The 17,512-nt window shown below is 38.0% G+C and overlaps 1 protein-coding gene across 1 annotated transcript in view; it reads right to left on the bottom strand.

The window, feature by feature from the left end:
• Positions 1–17,512, bottom strand: part of ARSB (arylsulfatase B) — a 171,297-nt gene that overhangs the window by 65,738 nt on the left and 88,047 nt on the right. The gene's annotated exons all lie outside the window — the stretch shown is intronic.

Below are 17,512 nucleotides of genomic sequence, written 5' to 3'. Positions count from 1 at the left end.
TTTTTAAAAAAAGAATAATATGTGATACAAGGCGACATTAATATTCCCATCCATTCTTCTTGCTGGCAAGATTCCCCTCATGAAATATACTGGTGTAGTTAAAACTTTAATTTCTAAGACATGTTACAATATTCCCTCCCATGTGAGAGTCTCATTTTAAAAATGTATCAGTGTCAAATATAGCTAAGTCACACAGTCTACTCACCATGAACTGCATATAAAAAAGATACAGCATCATCTGTTACCCAGGGATTTTCCCCTATTTTTCAGATATGGCATAGTTTGCTATACAAGCAACACTATCTTTGTTAGACTGTGGATTCCATTTGTGGCATTTAAATCTCTGAATAATGACAGATGATGTTCATGGGAAAAGATTTTCCAACAATGATACAAGTTAATGCAATGACCTCGTTTTATTACCACAAGGTAGCATGGGTTTTTACTATGGCAAATGTTCAGGCTCCAGAGTGATAGGAACAAAGCAGTGCTCTCTGATTAGTTTCTTTCTTCTCTTTCTTTCTTTTTTAAAAATCTTATTTATTTATTTTGCAGAGAGAGAGAGACACCAAGAGAGGGAATACAAGCAGGGGAAGTGGGAGAGGGAGAAGCAGGCTTCCGGGCTAGCAGGGAGCCCGATGTGGGGCTCAATCCCAGGACCCTGGGATCATGACCTGAGCCAAAGGCAGATGCTTAACGACTGGGCTACAGAGGCGCTCCTCCAATAAGCTTCTGAAGGTAGGCAACTATGGGACTGTTCAAGGATCCTTACTGCACGATGCTCACTAGACACCCAGCTCACAGGAATAACAACGGCAGGGAGTAGGCAAATCATTACGTAAAGAAAAAGAACTACAACATGTTGTTCACATTGACCACTAAGTACAGAAAGCCATCTCTAAACCAGTGAAATGGGCAGGTTTCATCCATGTCCATAACAACTACACTGGAGTGATCTGGGGGTTTCTTTGTTTTGACCAGGCATTAATGAGCGTTGATTATGTGCCACGTATCATTTTAAATGCTTTGCCCACATTATCATATTGAATCCTTGATACTGTGACACAGATATAACATAGGCACAGCCCAGTTAAGTGACTTACAAGATCATGTGGTTGAACAGGGGATGGAATTGGCTTTGAAACTTGGGCAGAGTTTCAGACTGACTCTTGAATTCCTTACTTCTAACCACTATTTAAAATTGTCTTCTTAGCAAGATGCAGCCATGGCCTCAGTTTCTCCTTGAATGTCCTACATTTCCATTCATTCAGCTTATCTTTAAGGCTCCATTACCAAATATCTCTAGTAACTTCAAATGCCTCTATTAACAAGAGACAGAATCCTTTTCTCCATCTTCTTCTCTTACAAACTTGTATTAAAAAATGGTATACAGTTAAATATCTTTTTAAAAAATATTTTACTTATTTATTCATCAGAGAGAGAGAGTGAGTGAGCACAAGCAGAGGGAGAAGCAGGCTTCCCATCAAGCAGGGAGCCCAGTGTGGGGCTCGAACTCAGAACACTGGGATCATGACCAGAGTCGAAGGCAGATGTTTAACCCACTGAGCCAGGCATCCCCAAGTTAATTATCTTTGATGACATTTTAGTATTCAATATTAATTGGCCTCAAATTTCATATTCTCTGTATTAGCTTTAAAAATAATAGGGCAAGAAGACACTGATCAGTAACTAGTTTCCAATATGTTATAAATATTTTCTCAAAGTCTACAGTTTCAGACACTGAGATCACAGCCCTGTCCATTTATAAATAGAGTTTCCAGTTTTTGACTTTCATTTTCCAACTAATTGAAGGGTGGGGCAATAAAATATTTCCCATAAATAAATGAAATGCTTTTATATCCCATATTCATTTTACCATGAGCTGCTGGCCATCTGTCATAAAAGACACACCCTAAAAAGCAGTATCAAATTTTCAGAAACAGAAATAGCCATGATGATATTTTCTGAGAAGAAATTTTGAAAAAAAAAAAAGTTACTGATTAAAAAATTCATAATATGGTGAGTGCTGTGAAGTGTGTAAGCCTGACAATGCACAGACCTGTACCCCGGGGCAAATAATACATTATATGTTGATAAAAATAATTTTTAAAAAATTCATGACACACCCAGAGTAATGTCCAACCTGTCCTCTCTTCGTGAGCAATGTCATCATTGTTACTATCTTCATCTCAAGCTACTGAATCATGACTGTGTTCCAGGCACTGTGCTGAGTGTTTTATACATACTCTTCACTAAACCCTCACCTAAGTGCCTATGCGGTAGGTAGTTATATTTTACACAGGAGGGAACTAACAGATGCAACTGTTAAGTAACCTGCCCAAGATCACACAAATAATAAATGGGGAAGATAAGATTTGAATCAGATCTAACCACAGAGTTCACATTTTTTAGCCATTATGCAATTGACCCTCCAACAATGTAAGGGTTAGGGGCGCTGACCCCCTGGGCAGTCAAAAATCCATGTACAAGTTTTGAACTAACTATTAGTAGCTTACTACTGATCAGAACCCTTACCGATAACATAAACAGTGGATTAACATATATTTTTAATGTTATGTGTATTATATACTGTGTTCCTACAATCATGTAAACTAGAAAAAAAGAAATGCCATTATGAAAATCATAAGGAAGGGCGCCTGGATGCCTCAGTGGGTTAAGCCTCTGCTTTTGGCTCAGGTCATGATCTCAGGGTCTTGGGATCGAGCCCCACATCGGGCTCTCTGCTCGATGGGGAGCCTGCTTCCCCCCTCTCTCTCTGCCTGCCTCTCTGTGATCTCTCTGCCTCTCTGTGATCTCTCTCTGTCAAATAAATAAGTAAAATCTTAAAAAAAAAAAAAAGAAAACCATAAGGAAATACATTTACTGTACTATACTGTATTTGTAATAAAAAATCCATGTATAAGTGGACGCAGACAGTTTCAAACCTGTGTTATTCAAGGGTCAGTGTACCAGTGAAATTCCTGGTGGGCTTCTTTTCCTTGTTATGTGGGTCCAGGTGATATAAGGTTTCTGTAAATCTCATGCTCCTTGAAAAGCCATTTTAACATGCAAACATAACCATGAATAAAGAGTTTAGGCATGGAAATTATAAGATTTTGACTAAATTTGGTGAGGAAATATATAACTTAAATCATTTGACATAGAGTTATATATGGAGAGATTATTTTCATGGATATTTTTATTAAGAAATCTTATTAAATTTTTAAAGTAGGTACTTAAGAAATAAGTAGTATTAAGAATAACTGAATTACTCCCTTAAGTATAGTCTTTTCCTATTCATTACTGAAAAATAATTAGTAGGACTTCTGGATTAGTATCAGGGCAAACTAGCAAGGCCTAATATGCCTTTCTTCCAATTTCTATGATAATACCCATGAAGAATTACAAAAAGATGAAAACTGGCAAGAGCACTGGAAACTAAAGAGAAGACCAGATGCCAAAGTCTCCAGGGGATTTTCACTAATGCCAGTGCTGAGAGATTAACAACATATTCTTGGATTCTACCATAAGAATCAAAACCTGATCCCAAAAAAACCGGAAAAAAGACAGATTCGCTTTGTCTACTTCTAGCTATGGGACTCCGAGGTTGCCCTAAAGAAAAAAGGGTCAATGATCTCCTAAGAGCTGTCTTCAGAACTAGCCCATCAGGTTTTTCTTCCTTCACTCCCAACTACATCCCCCTCTATGTCCACCCAGGCAGCAAACACTAGACTACACAAGAGGAAACAGAAGAAACGAGGCATAACATGTAGTATCCTTGCATGAGAAGTCACCTAACCAAAAAACAAAAAAACAACAAAAAAAACCCAAAACCCAAATCTGAACCAACCCTTAGAGCGCTACATATTGTGGACTTAGGGTAGAAGCTCTCTCTCTCTCTCTCTTTTTTTTAAAAAGACATTTATTTGAGAGAGAGAGAGAGAGCGCGCACAAGCGGTAGAGAAGGGGCAGAGGCAGAGGGAGAGGCAGACTCCCGCTGAGCAGGGAGCCTGATGCGGGACTCAATCCCAGGATCCCCAAGACCATGACCTGAGCTAAAGGCAGACACTTCACTGACTGAGCCACCCAGGTGCCCCAGTGTAGAAGCTGTTTTATAAAAAAGGTTGGTAAAGTAGAGAATAAAAAAAAAATACATCATTCCTTAAATATTTTGCTTTGACTTAAAAACACATGCCTATTCAGATGGCAGTCTTTGAATGCAGGGCTACTGGTTAGAATACTCTACCATCCTTATTTCATCAACCATACTTACAATGCTTCTTTATAGTTCCTATGGCTTAAAAAAAATTTTTTTTATTTAAATTCAATTTAGCTAACATACACTGTATTATTAGTTTCAGGGATAGAATGTAGTGATTCATCAGTTGCATGTAACACCCTCGTGCTGTTTTTCTTAAACTGGAGAAGAGCCTAAGAACATGTGACTTTCCAGATTTCCACAAAAAAATGGTGGCCATCTAAATTTTAATCTCTCTACATATTCTCCTTAGAAACCATATGGAAAAGGAAGAGTGACTCAATCAGTTAAGTGTCTGCCTTTGGCTCAGGTCATGATCCCAAGGTCCTGGGATCAAGCCCCATATCAGGCTTCTTGCTCAGTGAGGAGCCTGCTTATCTCTCTCTCTCCCTCTCCTCTTGCCTAAGCCTACAACATAAATGGGAGACAGAACATGTTTAAACCCTGGGAGGTTGTGAGGATATAATCATCTGAGACCTGAAGAGTCTGTCAACCAGGGCAGAGTCAGGCTGGCGTCATGCAAAAGAGGATGAGGGGGCACAAGAGGGGAAGGACTCAGACTGCACCTGGTAAATTAAACCCCAGGGATAGAGGACTGAGATACAGGGCGACACCAAGTGGATCAGAGGACTAGCCCCCGGGGAGTCCAAGGGGAGGGCTTGGACAGTGCGCAGGACAAGAGTGATGGTCTCAGGCGGTAGCAATCTTACAGGAGCAGTTGAAGAACAGGTGTCTTGCGGAAAGTGAATGGTAAAGGGGAAAAAGGAAGAGACAGAGATCAGGGTCCTACTGACACAACCTAGTATCACAGAATCACAAGAAAGCAGACCAGAAAAGGGCAACGTTTATTTTAAAAAAGTGCACTTTGCTAACTTTGCTATAGCAGTAGAAGAAGGTGTTCTTGAACTAAGAACTAAATTATACTCTCAAAAGCCCACCCCCTTAGAATGCCTGCTATTACAGGTCCAGGAAAAGCTGACATAAGAAAACGTGAACAGCAAAAGCATCTAAATAAAGTTACCATAGGAGTTTAAAAAAGAGGAGATGAGAATTCAAAACTTTTGGCAAATGAAAACATTGCCTCCATTATGTCAAAAAGAAAGAAAGAAAGAAGAAAAAAAAGCACCACAATGCAGAACAAAACTGTTACATGCTATTTCAACATGAATTAAACACAGTTAAATCAGCAACTGCCAATATAAAAAAAACCATGAGTCAAAAAATTTTAAACTCTGACACTGAACTAAGAAACTAAAATTTTAGAAAAGACAAAAATCTCAGAAACGAAGGGGTAGTATGTATATATATCCCAGTATGTATAACTGAAAGTATATGAGGCATATAGAGAATAAAAATGAAAAGAGAGAAGATAATTCAGAATAAAGAAAAAGAATCAGAGAGAAACAGAAATAAAAGACATGTAAATAAGATTCAGTAATATTTATAATTGCAGTCCCTGAGAAAGAAACGCAACAGCGAAATATAGTATTTAAAACATAGTTCAAAAGTCTCTGAAATAAAAGATCTGAATTAACAGATTGAAAGAATTCACTGTATATCTAAGAATTTACAGGGTTCCCTTCGAGACAGAGCTAGTAAAAGTCTTAGGCTTTAAATCATAATAATAATAAAAATCTTTTGAGCCTCCAGGCAAAAAGACGAAGTCACTTGAAAAAAATCAAATCAAATCATGTTGACATTAAATGTATCAACAGCATCATAAAAAGCAAATAAAAGTGGGGGTAATATTTTTAAGAAATTCAAGGAAAGAAAGTCTGAGACAAGGATTTCATATCAGTTGAACTGTTTTCAATTATGTTGTAGAAAATGTTTTAATAAATAGTCAAGAATTCAAAGAATCCTGAGAAATCTATTAAAGAATTAATTCTTCCAACTAAGAGATAATTGAGAACATTTTAGAAATTCAGAAGTGGTTAGCATGTAATATATTTATGTAGATCTAAGAACAAAACAAAATTGTGAATAAGGACAGAAGAACAGTATTCTATATATTGTATGTTCTGACCAAGTAGAAATCATACAACTAAGAATAAGACTGGAAGAGACATGCAAAAGCACTGAGTTAAATACACTACTTAATTTCCTTATCGGTAATAAGTAGGAGTCAAAGATGCCATTGGAAGCTCACAAACCAAATAGCATAACCTAAGTGAAAAAGGAGAGCAAAGGGGCGCCTGGGTGGCTCAGTGGGTTAAAGCCTCTGCCTTCAGCTCAGGTCATGGTCCCAGGGTCCTGGGATTGAGCCCCACATCGGGCTCTCTGCTCGGCGGGGAGCCTGCTTCCTCCTCTCTCTCTGCCCGCCTCTCTGCCTGCTTGTGATCTCTGTCAAATAAATAAATAAAATCTTAAAAAAAGAGGGGGGGCTAAGAGAATTATATACAGATCCTCTAATAAACCCACTTTAAATTGAAAATATAATACAGTGAAAATTCATTTAATACACCGAACCTATGGAACACCATAGCCTAGCCCATCTCAAATGTGCTCAGAACACTCATATTAGCCTCAGATGAGGGCAAATCATCTAACACAAGCCTATCTTATAATAAAGTGTTAAATATCTCATATAATTTAAGCCTATCTTATAATAAAGTGTTAAATATCTCATATAATTTAATAATTTCACCTGTACTGCAGGTGAAAAATAGAGTAGTTGTCAACATATTGGTTGTTAACCCCCATGACCACAGGGCGGCCTAGGAGCTGCGGCTTGCTGCAGCATCACAAGAGAGATCATACCGCATATTACTACACTGGGAAAAGAGCAAAAGCCAGACTTTGATGTATGGTTTCTACTGAATGTGTATCACTTTTGCACCCTCACGAAGTCAAAATCATAAATCAGGGATAATGTGTAAAGATATTAGGATAGGGCGCCTGGGTGGCTCAGTGGGTTGAAGCCTCTGCCTTCGACTCAGGTCATGATCTTGGGGTCCGAGAATCGAGCTCTGCATCGGGCTTTCTGCTCAGCGGGGAGCCTGCTTCCCCCTCTCTCTGCCCATCTCTCTGCCTACTTGTGATCGCTCTCTCTCTGTGTCAAATATATAAATAAAATCTTTAAAAAAAAAAGATAATTAGGATAAAGGGGAACACTAGAAGAGCACACAAATCATTCTAAATATTAAAAGAACTAAAAAATCAAAGGTCAAAGATAAGAATAAGTATAACATAAAACGATACAACAAAGGTAGGGATAAAAATACCAGTCATAGCAATATACATCAACTCATCTACCAAAACAAAATATTTTCTGGCTGGATCACCAAGAAAAGCCCAACAGTATACCTAACAAGTATAGAAACGCATTCTTTTCAAGTTCAGGGGCAAGGACAACAACAAAGATCATATGTAGAGCCAAGGTCAAATTCAAAAGCACTAAGTAATATAAAGTATGTCCTCCGACCACACGGAACTGAACTAAAAATCAATAACTACAGAAAACCAATGTATTTATAAATTAAAACACTTCTAAACACTTAGGTCAGAGAAGAAATCATTTGTACCATCCCCACTGTTATATCTACCACTAATTTTGACATAAATTCTACCTGGTCAGATACCAAGATTAGAATCTCAGTTTTCTTTTTGTTTGCAGGCAAACTCTTATTGTAATGGTACTTACCAGAAGACAATAAAGCAATTGAACAGAATCTTGAGAAGAGATTTGGCAAGAGTTGTCAGATTATATTTATGTTTGAAGGTAACAGATATTTCATATGGAAAGATTAAAAAAAAAAAACAAACCCTCAAGCCTGGGTGGCTCAGGCAGCTAAGCATCTGACTCTTGGTTTCGGCTCAGGTCATGATCTCAGGGCCCTGAGACTGAGTCCCACATCAGGCTCTGGGCTTAGCACGTGGGCTGCCTGTTCCTCTCCCTCTGCTTCTCCCCAGGACCCTCACTCTCTCTCAAATAAATATAATCTTAAAAACAAAACAAACACCCTCATCATTTATGTACCTCTACTGAAAATTGCTTTAAAATATAAAACAGCCAACCAAAAGATTTATTAAAATTAAGAACTGGAGGACGGCAAAGCTACATAATAAAAGGAGTGTTGGTAACATTAAAGACAATTAAGCATACAGATCAACATACATAACTTCTCTACGTGTGATTACAAAGTTGAATACAGAAGAAAAAACTTTTTGAAAAGAAGAGTTAAAAGATTTATAATAGTCTGTTTCAGAAAGCTGGGTCTAAGATCCCAGATTAAATTAACAAGCACTTGAAAGTGGAAAATAAGCTGAAAAATATTGATCAAGAAAGTAAAGACACAATAAAATTTTCTTTGAGTATTTCTGCCTCCAGCTAAGATGGACTAGCATGCAGGGTGGACATAACCTCCTACCTAAAACAACCTAAAGAAAAACAGAATGTATGGAATAACGGTTTTCAAAACAGGGACTCTCAGGTAAAGGACAGAGATCTCTAAGGGGTAGGAAAAAAAGGAGGTGAATCTTACCATTAAACCCAGCTTAAAGTCACCTTGAGAGAGTTTTCAGACCCTGGTGCAGAGAATGGGAATTGAGGCATAGCCCAGTGGACTGCCTGAGTTCAGGAGGCAGAGCTGAGGGTCCAGAGAGACCAAGGGATCTCAAATTCATAGTATGGAGTATCAGAGAAGAGAAAGCTGCCCAGAAAGAGATTCTCAGAGGGGCCCTTAAAGTATTTAGCTAAGCACTGATCATATGTAGTTGAGGGAACTACAAACTGAGTTCCTCAAACTGAGGAAAGAACCATGTGAAAAGATGAAAGGGAACAGTGCCCAGCGTTCATACAGACTTGGGACCAGCACGTGCTCCCTACAGTCAGATTCGCAGGACACTGGGTAGATTATTGGGGAGGTTCTGACTCAGTAGTGGAGAAAAAACAGCATAGACTGAGCACAGGTCTGGACCTGCCTAATAAATTACAATGCAACAACCAGAAGAATCAAACTAAGTTTCTAAGTAACTACATCTCAGAACAAAGCAAGATTTATAACAATACATAAATATCTAGCACCTAACAAGGTCAAATGCACAAAGTCTATGTGCATCAAATCAAAGATTAAAAATCATGGAAGCATGACCCATAGTAGAAAGAATAATCATTCAGTCATAATCAACCCAGAACTGACATGGATGCTGGAATTAGCAGGGATCATTAAAAGTTATTTTAGGGGCACCTCAAGGGCTCAGTTGGTTAAGCGTCTGCCTTCAGTTCAGGACATGATCCTGGGGTCCTGGAATCGAGCCCCCTGTCAGGTTCACTACTCAGTGGGGAGCTTGCTTCTCCCTTTCCCTCCCTCTGCTCCTCCCCACACATGCCCCACCACATGACTCATGCTCTCTCTCATGTGCTCTCTTTCTCAAGTGAATAAATAAGAAAATCTTTAACAATGACAAAAAAGTTATTTTGACTATATTCTGTATGTTCATAAAGTTACCTAGAGACATGGAGGATATAAAAATGACCCAAATGAACTTCTAGAAATGAAAACCTAAAAAGGGTGAGATGAAAAATAGACTGAAGAGAATTAATGGAAGATTAGGTATTGAGGGAAAAAAAATTGCAGGCACAGCAATAGAATCTATCCAACATGAAATACAGAGGGAAAAACAATGTTTAAAAAAAAAAATGAAGGGGTGCCTGGGTGGCTTAGTGGGTTAAGCCTCTGCCTTCAGCTCAGGTCATGATCTCAGGGTCCTGGGATCAAGCCCTGCATCGGGCTCTCTGCTCAGCGGGGAGCCTGCCTACCCCCTCTCTCTGCCTGCCTCTCTGCCTACTTGTGTGATCTCTGTCTGTAAATAAATAAATAAAATCTTAAAAAAAAAAAAAAAGGCTGATATCTCCATTCTTCCCAAATTTAATTTTCCAGGTTTAATCTGATTCAACCTAGTATATAAAAAGCTTTTTTTTTAAATTTAACAAAATAATTCTAGAGCCCAGAAAGACATTTAAAAAGTGGGACTAGTCAAGAAAATTTTGTAAAGAAAACAGAGTGGAGACGTGGATAACTATTTCTACCAGGTATTTAAACATACTCTAAAATGTATATTACAAAGATTACACATTATAACAGTGAAGTGTTAACATGAGAACAGCTAAGTCAGCAGACTAAACCAGAGAGCACCAAGACAGAAGACAGGAGTAATAAGAACTTAAAATACAATTAAAGTGGTACTACAAGTCAGTGAAAACAGAAACATTCAATACTACTACTACTACTACTAATAATAATAATGTAAATATTATTCAATAATTTTTCAGTAATCAGTCTGGGTTGTTTTGGTAATACTTGAAATGAAGTATCATCTTAGTTCAGAGGTTGTTGAACTTTGGCTCATTGACCATTATGTTTCACTGGCCTTCATGGTATTTTCCCTTCAGTTTTCCTCTTGAAATTGAAACCATAGTGGGTTGTTATTGTTGTTAGCTTTTATGTATTTATTTGAGAGAGAGTGTGGGCACAGGGGCACACGGGGAGGTAAAGGGAGAAGCAGGCTCCCCACTAAGCAGGGAGACCAATGCAGGGCTGGATCCCAGGACCCCGAGATCATGACCTGAGCCAAAAGCAGATGCTTAACCAAATGAGCTACCCAGGTGCCCCAAGTTTTAAGTTTTTAAGTTATTAAGTTTTTAAAATATTTTACATCATCAGATAATACTTGCTTGTCACTATTGTCATGTTATAACATCAAGAAGAGTTTCCCATTAATAAGAAAGAAAAAAGGTACCTACCATTATGATTAGGGGGTTCTGTTTTTGTTTACATAAGTGTAATAAAATATAAAATAAGTTTTAAAAAAGCAAGAGAAAAAACACTGTGAGATATTGATCATTTGAAATGTCATAATACAACCTATAGGCTGCTTACCACATTGAAAGGCAGAAAAAACTATACAGAACTGGAAAGACCTGGAAAAGCTGTGTCTCTACAGATGAAAACATGCACTGTGGTTTGAAACAGAAGAAAAACTGAAGCAGTTGAAGGAGCTCCTGTTGCAAACAATGTCACTCTCTCCAGAACAGCCAGTTCTTCTAAAATTTTAATATTTGGAAGCAGGTCTAAGAGGAGCTGATAACGATACCACTAGCAAAACCTCTGATGCTCACAGCACAGCCAAGTCTTATCAGTGGGATTCCTGTTTCACCCTTTTGAAATTTTCAAAAATTAGCACTATCTTGAAACTGGCATTCCAAGTAAATACCTGACTGGAAGAAAGTTCCAGAACCCTGGGCACAGATCAAGTGTCTCTGATATTTGGCTGTCCATTTGTTTTCGACGTTTTGGAGAAAGAGGCTCCAGATGTCAATGTGACTGGATGGTTTCTCTGTCAGCAGTCATGGGCGCCAAAGGTTGCGCCACTCAGAACGAACGATGGCCTGCCTAACGCTGGGAGAAGCATCAACTTCAAGGCCAGAGGGGGTGAGTCATTTTTCAGAGTCTTTCATCAGGTAAGAGGAACTGAAGGAGAATAGTTCTTCACTTACTGAATAGAAATGTGCTGGATTTCCAGAGTAAAGTCTTAAAATACTTAATTAAACTATGGGAAGCCATTTTACTTTTTTTTTTCAAACAGAAAAGGAAAACCCACTCTCTCATGGTTTAGCATACTTGGACAATATTTTTGGCCATATCTCTTGGCTAAAGCCCTGTAGTCAGTATTACATATGCTGCTCAAGAATGGGGAGCTCCTGTTCTATAAGAGATGGGTCGCTGGGAGTTCACTATTCTTCTAACACTGAAGAGAGACTTTCCCCAATCTGGAGTCAAGGATGCCCAAACTTTTTCCAATTTCTTTGCAGGCAGAAGCAAACATGTGCCAAACTTTTAAAGGTTACTCGTAATCAATATAATCTTAAGACTGAAATGTGGATATATCATCCAAAATTTGGTGATGTGGACAAACATCAAAGACTTAGACTTTGCCAAAGATAACAGCCTCAGTGAGCCAGGGACAGAAGAAGTAATTCCAAGCGAATGCAACTATTTCTCAACTTAAGCCTACCCTTATTTGGCAAAGTGAACTACAAAGTTTTGACTCCATTTGCTATGGTATACTTTTGCAAGCCGGGATTTTACAACACTTTTGCCACCAAAACAAAACAAAGCCAAAATCAAAACTGGATGTCAAGTATGACTCATACGTTGTCATATAAAAACCACTCAAAACTTTCTCCTGCTTCTTTAAGTGAAACTGCAACAGCTTTCACAGTGCAATTAGTGATTAGCTGAAATTAAAGTTCAAGTTTGTCTTTGCTTGGAAATTTTTATTCTATTTCCTTTTTATCATAAAGTAGGTATTAATCTTTGCATTAAAAATTAATGAGAGAGGGGTGTCTGGCTGGCTCAGTCCAAACAGCATCCAAGTCTTGATCCTGGGGTTTTGAGTTTGAGCCCCATACTGGGTATAGAGATCACTTAAAAAAAAAAAAATTACAGGAATGCCTGGGTGGCTCAGTTGGTTAAGCAGCTGCCTTCGGCTCAGGTCATGATCCCAGCGTCCTGGGATCGAGTCCCACATTGGGCTCCTTGCTCGGTGGGGAGCCTGCCTCTCCCTCTGCCTCTGCCTGCCTCTCTGTCTGCCTGTGCTCGCTCTCTCTCCCTCTCTCTCTGACAAATAAATAAATGAAATCTTTTAAAAAAATTACATAAACTTAAAAAAAAGTAACAGATTTTCTTTGAAAAAATTTATGAGACAGGTATATAAAGAATGTTTCTCATATTTTTCTATGTGTAGCCACATAGGAAAGAATGTATTATCAGTGCTGAATAACACAAAAATTAATTCTTTCCCAACTTTTGTGCATATGTTTAAGTACTTTTCTTGTGTAAATTCACAGCTCTCAGAGTCTCAAAGAGGTCTATGAATAAAAAACCTGGAGAAATAGATACTAGATATTGACCTCACATAACACACATCTCTCAACAGTTCAAGAACCATATGGAAGGAAATCAAAGCAGCACACTTTGAAGAAAATATTTAGAGTATTTCAGGCTGAGCAAAAGTCTTCTGACCAAAAAAGCAAAAAAGAAACTGATTTCAGCAAGAAAACACAAACTTCATTAAATCAATGTAGAAAAGTCACAAACATTTTCAAAAGAGAAGATACAAATGGAATATAAAAGATATACAAACTAATTCTTTAATAACCAAAAAATGCATGTTAAAATGAGATGATTTTGCCTATGATATTTAACAAAGATGTTTTTTAAAGCTATATAAGGAAAATTTGTGAAGGAGATGAGAATTCTCATATACCAGTGGAGTAAGAGTACATTGGTACTTTCTTGGAACACAATGTTAATGTTATAATGTCTGTCAAATGCTTTCAAAATGATCATCTCTAAATGATGTAAGATATCTCGTATATGCAGAATCTAAAAAACAAAAGTGGGTGGAGCTGGAACTCTTAGAAACAGAGAGTAGAATCGTCGTTGCCAGGGCCTGCAGGGTAGGGGAAATGGGGAGATGTTGGTCAATGGGTAGAGACTTCCAGCTATAAGGTGAGTGGGTTCTGAGGGTCTAATGTACAGCATGCTGACTATAGTTAACAATAGGGCATTATATACTAGAGAGTTATTAAGAGAGGAGATTTTAAATGCTCTCCCTGCACACATAAAAATAGTTAACTATGAGAGGTGACCAACCGGTTAACTAACCTTACTCGGGGGACCACTTTCCTGTATATACGTGTATCAAATGATTATGATGTTCATCTTAAATTTACAAAATGTTTTATGTCATTTATACCTCAATAGAGCTAGAAAAATGAAGTTAAGCTATATTACTTTTCCTCACATTATGAATTCGCTAGTTGTAAGTCAGTCAGAGGAGAGAAAAGTGTGAGGTGATGGGTTTAACTGGATGACAGAACACAAATCACCCAACATGTCCCTTGAACAGACATCTCTGGTTGCTACTTGTTGCCTCACCATCGAATGATGAAATATAGAAACATTTTAACAAAATTGACCTCAGATTTAACTTGACACCTATCTTCTTCATTCTCCCAAATCAGGCAGACTTCTTCAAGGTCTGTGTTCTACAGCAACACAAGAAAAAAAAAAAACAACAACAACAACACTAAAAATGTATGCAATAAAACTGAGTGACATAAAAAAGTCAATACGTAGAAGTCATTCTCTAGTTTAACAATTTAATTTTCAATAATTTCTATCTAAGGGGAAAAGTCCAAAATATAGACAGAGATTTTATGAAGAAATTCTTTACTCTGGTGTTAATGATAAAAAAATAAAAATCAACCATCTATATTAAGGGAATGATTAAGTATGTCAGGGTATCTGACAGAATATGCAGTCACTGAAATAATGTTTGCAACGAGTTTTTTGAATGACATGATCAAAAGTGATGATGTGTTAAGTGAGGGGAAAAAAAGAGGTAGTAAAAAAATGCCAGGAAGAAAAATTTTAAGAAAATATGACACATGTTTATGGTAGCATGTTTCCAGGTAACATTTGGGTGATTATTTTATTGCCAGTACTTTGCCAATTAACCTCAGTGAGTATATATTACTGACACTCAAGGAAATTAAATTAAAAATAGAGTGACCAAAGAACACGTGTACATCTCCCGTTCAGATCACAAATAGGGGCAGAGGGCGCCTGGGTGGCTCAGTGGGTTAAGCCGCTGCCTTCAGCTCAGGTCATGATCTCAGGGTCCTGGGATCGAGTCCCCGCATCAGGCTCTCTGCTTAGCAGGGAGCCTGCTTCCTCCTCTCTCTCTCTCTTTTTGCCTGCCTCTCTGCCTACTTGTGATTTCTCTCTGTCAAATAAATAAATAAATAAATAATCTTTTAAAAAAACACAAAAAAAATTTTAAAAAACCAAAAAAACAAAAAAAAAAAAAACAAATAGGGGCAGAAATATTTTAAAGAAAAAGAAAAATATCATCTTGTATGAATGAGCCAATAATGAGTATAAACTTTCAAAACAACTAATGAGAGAAAATCTTTTATTTATTTCTTGTCTTAGCTGTTCGATGACATGGTTATGGCTGAGCTCTCTTTAAATGGCAAATCATAAACTGGTCATCAAATCTAAACTGAAAAACCAACTTCTCAGGCAAGAACAGGAGGAGACAATTTGGGGCTGGTTAGGATTTCCCCCCTGCAAATAGAATGATTTATAAGAAGGACTGAGATAATAATTGGAAAGTAGGAAAAGGTAAAGAAGGAGCTTCCTGATGCTTCAAATTTTGCTTTTTGAGGAAAGATCTTTTAAATTTGGTAAATTTTCTAAAGAAAACTTGGGAACTTTGAGTTGCAGAATTATTGAAAGAAAAAGGATACAAATCAGATTTTTCTCTGGGTCTACAGGAAGTGAAGACCTTCCTCTGTCTCACCTCCTGGATGAGATTCATTACAAAGAAACAAAGAAACGAACAGACTCCATGCTTGTGAGAGGCTGAACAGCCCTGCCGAAAGCTCCTTTCATCCATTCCTAGGCTCACAGGAAATTTTAAACTTCAGTGTTAAAACTTTAATAGCTATCAAGCTTCCTTTGCTTAAGGCAATCTTATGTCGAACCCTACTATTTATTTTTATTTGTGTTTTTATTTTTATTTTTCTAAGATTTTTATTTATTTATTTGATAAACAGAGATCACAAGTAGGCAGAGAGGCAAGCAAAGAGAGAGGAGGAAGCAGGCTCCCTGCTGAGTAGAGAGCCCAACTTGGGGCTCAATCCCAGGACCCTGAGATCATGACCTGAGTTGAAGGCAGAGGCTTCAACCCACTGAGCCACCCAGGTGCCCCCACTATGAAAATAAAGAGGCACCTGCGTGGCTCAGAGGATTTAACCCACTGAGCCATGCAGGTGTCTCTTTATTTTTATTTTTAAGGAGGCTCCCTGGTCAGGGTAGAGCCCAGTGCAGCACTTGAACTTATGACCCTGAGATCAAGACCTGAGCTGAGATGAACTAAGACACTTAACCATCTGAGCCACTCAGGCACCCCAAACCCTACTATTTTTAATACTGAGTATACTTACATAAAATTTGATAATACAAAATTTAGAGGTAACCAGTAAATCTAGCACTTGGGATTGGTTAAATGATGGTATATCCAGACTGTGCACTGTGGATTAGAAACCTAATTGTCTACACAGACCAGGTAGCTAACAGAAATGAATGAAGTGGGTTTGGGTTGGGATTTGGGGGCAGAGTAGACTAGTGATTTGAAGAGGGAATACTTTAAGGAAGACATCAACTACCTGACTCCTGTCAGTTAGCTTTGTGGAAAGATGGGTCCTTGTGTGGCCAGTCACTTATTTTCTTTATTTTAAATTTTATTTGGCAATAATATCAAATTTAAAGAAAGTTGCAAAAATAAGAAATAGTAAAACGACACCTATGCCCTCTACCCAGATTATCTTATTATTAATATTTGACTCGGTTTGTATTTTTTCTCTCTGTATACATATACAGACACAAAGATACACACTGTGTGTATGTCTTGAAATATAAATTGAAATACATACTCAATTTTTTCTGAACGTATTTCCTAAGAATAGAAACCTTACTAGTTTTGAGGGGTGCCTGGGTGGCTCAGTGGGTTAAGCCTCTGCCTTCGGCTCAGGTCATGATCTCAGGGTCCTGGGCTCGAGCTCCGCATTGGGCTCTCTGCTCAGCGGGGAGCCTGCTTCCTCTTCTCTCTCTGCCTGCTTCTCTGCCTACTTGTGATCTCTCTCTCCCTCTGTCAAATAAATAAATAAAATCTTAAAAAAAAAAAAAAGGAAAGAAACCTTATTAGTTTTGAGATGAGGCATCTGGAGTAGAGAGAGCATGAGGAGATTGTCCCCTCCTGGCCCCTAGGGACTAGTCAGTCAGCCACTTTTTCTCCCTCTATAACACCAAACCAAGGTTAAATACTATTACACTAGACAACTGCCATTTTATCAGTAAAAATAAAAACCTCCAATATATGCACACTTATTTCTAAATTGGATATAGGTACAAATCTTCTAATATATTATTTACCTTATAAAACATATTGTTAAGCAAAGGTAAAATAAATTAAAATATAACTTGTAGTTTTCTTCCTGTACCCTTGAAGGTGTGTATGTCCCCACCTTGGGTGCCATTTTTCTATACCATGGCGGCTAAGCAGGAAGAGGACTGCCACCATACCTGAGGCTGTCTGGCTTCTGCTTCCTAGTGTACTTCTCTTACTCTTACTGCTCCAAAGTGTACTTCTGCCCGCTCTCTCTACCATAATACGCTGTTT

Source organism: Neovison vison, chromosome 1 (genome assembly GCF_020171115.1).
Source record: "Neovison vison isolate M4711 chromosome 1, ASM_NN_V1, whole genome shotgun sequence".
NCBI lineage: Eukaryota > Metazoa > Chordata > Mammalia > Carnivora > Mustelidae > Neogale > Neogale vison.
Note: the sequence above shows the minus strand (reverse complement) of the source record. Positions and strands in the feature narration are given on the sequence as shown.